Source organism: Gekko japonicus, unplaced genomic scaffold (assembly GCF_001447785.1).
Source record: "Gekko japonicus isolate JY-2015 unplaced genomic scaffold, Gekko_japonicus_V1.1 scaffold5050, whole genome shotgun sequence".
Classification (NCBI taxonomy): Eukaryota; Metazoa; Chordata; class Lepidosauria; order Squamata; family Gekkonidae; genus Gekko; species Gekko japonicus.
In genome coordinates, this window is record NW_015165991.1 from 54,370 (window position 1) to 59,252 (window position 4,883).

At 48.0% G+C, this 4,883-nt stretch overlaps 1 long non-coding RNA gene across 1 annotated transcript in view; it reads left to right on the forward strand.

The window, feature by feature from the left end:
* Positions 1–727: 727 nt before the first annotated feature.
* LOC107110691 overlaps positions 728–4,883 on the forward strand; it is a 4,717-nt gene continuing 561 nt past the window's right edge. Inside the window, exons 1-2 of the long non-coding RNA XR_001482530.1 lie at positions 728–762; positions 3,444–3,529. This is a non-coding gene — a long non-coding RNA (uncharacterized LOC107110691). The remainder of the gene's footprint in view (positions 763–3,443; positions 3,530–4,883) is intronic.

Below are 4,883 nucleotides of genomic sequence, written 5' to 3' on the forward strand. Positions count from 1 at the left end.
TTTATGTAAGATCCGGCCCTTGTAACAAATAAGTTTGGAGGGTTGGACTGGAGGGGCCTTTGGCCTGATCCAACATGGTTTCTCTTATGTTCTTATGGCCCCACTGGTGGACCTCCTGATGGCACCTGGGTTTTGGCCACTGTGTGACACAGAGTGTTGGACTGGATGGGCCATTGGCCTGATCCAACATGGCTTCTCTTATTTTCCTAAGGCCCTGCTGGTGGACCTCCTGAGGGCACCTGGGTTTTGACCACTGTGTGACACAGAGTGTTGGACTGAATGGGCCTTTGGCCTGATCCAACATGGCTTCTCTTATGTTCCTAAGGCCCCGCCAGTGGACCTCCTGAGGGCACCTGGGTTTTGGCCACTGTGTGACACAGAGGGTTGGACTGGATGGGCCTTTGGCCTGATCCAACATGGTTTCTCTTATGTTCTTATGGCCCCACTGGTGGACCTCCTGATGGCACCTGGGTTTTGGCCACTGTGTGACATCGAGTGTTCGACTGGAGGGGCCACTGGCCTGATCCAACATGGCTTCTCTTATGTTCGTATTATGGAAAGAGAAGACAAAACCAAGGAAATTTTCCACTTTGTGGATAGTGGCTGGATCCTTCTGGGTCCTAATGCCAACATACAGTAATAGTTGCGTAAACATTTAATTTTCACTCCTCTTAAATATATATGACCGGCAGAGCCTGTACTAACACCCTTTCCTCCCTTTTTATTCCAGGGGTCTTAACAAGCAAGGCTACCAATGCCGGCGTAAGTCTTCATTATATTATATTTTTAATTATTATGTAATGGTGTTATTAATTATCGCTTGATTATTTTCATTGTATTAATCTTACTAATTACCATAGTAGATCTTGCAGTACCTCTTGTATGTTACATAGGGAGAGAAGATAAGGGCTTTTCCACACCGGGTTTTCGCTCTAGCTCAGCTTCTTAACTATGGTCGTATCCACATTTGTCTTCCCCACTGGTGTCCCAGCCTTCTGACTCCGTCTTCAAAAAAGCTGTCTACATTTGCTTTCGTTTCCACACCTCAACAGTGCTAGCATACTTTCCCATGTCTGCATATGTTTATCGCCCTCTCGTGGCAGCTCCGCTGTCATTGCGCCTCCGCACTGCTTTAAACGAACCTTCTCCAAGCAACGTTCAAAAAAGCATAGAGAAAGACAGCGTCGCAGCAGCACGAAACGGATTTAAAAATGCAAATGCAGATTCGACCTATATCGCTGTTTCCCTTCCCTGACTTGGAGGGCCCAGGCTAGGCCAATCTCATCAGATCTTGGAATCTAAACAGAAAGTGGCCCTAGACGGAGGAGACGGCTAAGACCGAACGCGGGGAACCTTCTGCATATAAAGCAGTTACTTTCCCACTGAGCCTTGATACCCCACTTTTCAAATATTCATTTCTTAATTTTCTTGGGGTGCCAAGAAGGAAAGGTTGGTGTGCCATCATCCCCATCGCCTGATACACATCCAAAGCGGGTGCTCTACCACCTTAAAAAATAATCAAAATCCTCACCTTAAAAAATAATCAAAATTAAAAGATGTCATTGAAGCCGCATTCCATGCCAGTGCCACTCCAAGTACAGAGTCAGTTTGGTGTAGTGGTTAGGAGCACGGACTCTAATCCGGGAGAACCGGCTTTGATTCCCCACTCCTCCACATGCAGCTGCTGGTGTGACCTTGGGTCAGTCACAAGTTCTTTCAGAGCTGTTCTCTCAAGGACAGTCCTCGAAAGAGCTCTCTCAGCCCCGCCTACCTCACAGGGTGTCTGTTGTGGGGAGGGGAAGGGAAAGGAGATTGTAAGCCGCTCTGAGACACCTTTGGGTAGTGAAGGGCAGGGTATAAATCCAATCACTTATTATTTCATTTAAACCCCACCTTTCTCCCCAATGGGGACCCTAGGCAGCTTACATTCATTCTTCTCTCCTCCGTTTTATCCTCACAACAACCCTGCGAGGTAGGTGAGGCTGAGAGGGTGTGACTGGCCCAAGGTCACCCAACGAGCTTCTGTCGCACGAGTGGGGATTCGAACCCGAGACCAGGCCGACACTCTTAACCACGACACCCCACCTTTCTCCCTAGTATTTGAACCTTCTTCTCCTCTCCTCCATTCTGTCTTCACGACAAACCCACGAAGATCGCCTCGGAGGGTAGATGGTAGAACTGGCGACAAGCCATAGAGGTTTGCTCAGAACCGAGAGCGTCGCCCTCCCGACATTGGCGACGTAATTATGTCACTTCCGGGTGATGTCATGGTGTTGTGCACGCAAATGGCGCACGGCAGACATCCCGGAAAGGACCCAGGATCCCCCCGCCAGCTGCCAGATAGGACTGTAAGGTACTCCTGGACTCAACTCTAGATTTTTCTCCAAAGGGACAGATCTCTGTATTCCAATCAGTTGCCATTCTGGGATAACTTCAGCCCCTACCTGGAGATTAATACAAAAACTGAGGGTCACAGTGTTAGGGAGACATACAAAAATATGTATCACTGTGTACAATAAATATATGTTTATGGTAGAACAATTTTATGCTTTATTATTTTTCTTTTAATATTTTTCAATACTGTTGTCTAAATATTGGTATCAAATACTATCAAAAATATGTTTCACCCAAACAATACATCGAGGGCAGGTTTGCATTCAGACAGCACATTGTCAGTATTGTTTGGGTGAAACATATTTTTCTCCATGTATTGTTTGGGTGAAATATATTTTTCCGCACTGCTTTAAACGAACCTTCTCCAAGCAACGTTCAAAAAAGCATAGAGAAAGACAGCGTCGCAGCAGCACGAAACGGATTTAAAAATGCAAATGCAGATTCGACCTATATCGCTGTTTCCCTTCCCTGACTTGGAGGGCCCAGGCTAGGCCAATCTCATCAGATCTTGGAATCTAAACAGAAGTGGCCCTAGACGGAGGAGCCGGCTAAGACAGAACGCGGGGAACCTTCTGCATATAAAGCAGTTACTTTCCCACTGAGCCTTGATACCCCACTTTTCAAATATTCATTTCTTAATTTTCTTGGGTGCCAAGAAGAAAGGGTTAGTGGGCCATCATCCCCATCACCTGATACACATCCAAAGATGGTGCTCTACCACCTTAAAAAATAGTCACGTGGCACTCGGGTCCCGAACTGCCGAGCTACCGACCTTCTGGCCTGCAATTCAGCGTCTTAACCACTTGAGCCACCACAGCCCCTTATATTCATTGTACACAGTGATATATATTTTTGTATGCCCACCTGGAGATTGGCAACCCAAACAGCCTCTTTTGGAGCCCCCCCCCCATGCAGACCTTCACTCATGCAAGAAAGTAGCGTGACCATTGTTTGTCCTGTAAACGGCTGCAATGCATTACACTTTGTATCGCAGCTCCTGCCTTGCTTAAAATGGTCTTCTTCAAGGTCCTTTCTCACTTCCCCCCCAGAATGCAATGCTGCCATTCACAAGAAGTGCATCGATAAAGTGATTGCGAAGTGTACCGGGTCGGCGATCAACAGCAGAGAAACCATGGTAAGTACGTGTGCGATGCCAAGCCTTGGGCATCACGAGAGGCAGGCAATCAATACAGTATTATTGATCGATTAATTAAAATGTTTAGATCCCTTCTTTCCTTGTGGTTCCGGGTGGCTTAAAATAATAGTTAAAAACATTTCCAGTTAAAATTATGTATGGGGTGGAGAGAGTTGGCAAAGATAGATCCCCCCCCTCCCAAAAGGCTAGAACTCCAGGGCGTCCCATGAAGCTGACGGGCAGTAGGTTTGGAAGGGAGGAAAGGAAATACTACTTTATACAGAGAGTTATTGAAATGTGGGATTCCTGGGGAGGGGGAGGAACCCATGGCCCCTGGGAATCTTGCTCAGCTTCTCCTATAGCTTCTGAGGATTGTGAGCACCCTTTCAGACATACCTTTGCGATCATAAGGGCTAGGGACGTGACAGTCGCAGGAGGTTACATTAATAAGAACATAAGAGACGCCAATGTTGGATCAGGCCAAAGGCCCATCCAGTCCAACACTCCTGTGTCACACGGTGGCCAGAAATACCAGGTGCCATCAGGAGGTCCAGCAGTGGGGCCAGGACACTAGAAGCCCTCCCACTGTTGACCCCCCCCCCTAAGCACCAAGAAGACAGAGCATCACCGTTTTCGTGCTGGCCGTGCTCACGCAGAATCAGGGCTTGTTCTTGATCTCAATGGCACAGGCTGGCCCAGTCTCATCAGATCTCAAAGGCTAAACAGGGTTGGTCCTGGTGAGCACTTGGATGGGAGACCACCAAGGAAGTCCAGGGTTGCTATGCGGAGGCAGGCGATGGCAAACCACCTCTGAAGGTCTCTTGCCTTGAAAACCCCGTGGGGTGGCTGTAAGCCAGCCCTGATTTGATAGGGGGGAAAGGGGTTCCTACTGCAGTCTGGGAAACTCCCTCAGATTTGGAGGCGGTGCCTGTGTAGGGGAGAACTTGGGGAGGGGTTTTGCATGATGGTCTGTGGTGTACCATAGAGTTTGTCCTCCAGAGTGGCCTTTCCACCCCTGCTTCCCTTTTTGAGATCAGTTGTAATCCCTGGAGCTTTCCAGGTTCCTCCCTGGAAGTCGGCAACAATGGATAACAACCTGAAGGGGAAATGTCCTTTCCCTTTAACAGTGCTGTAATACATGGGGATGTGCAGGCGATGCTTTGGAGGGCATGGAAATAAGTAACATCAGGGGCCATTTCGTAGAAAAAGATGTGCAGGAGCTCATTAGCTTAACTCATAAGCATAACTTATTTGCATATACCATACCCCCTGAGATCACCAGAAGTGTGTCAGAAGGCAACACCCACCACTCAGGCTCCACTGAACTGTTTTGGATTGCTAGCTATGGGGGGGG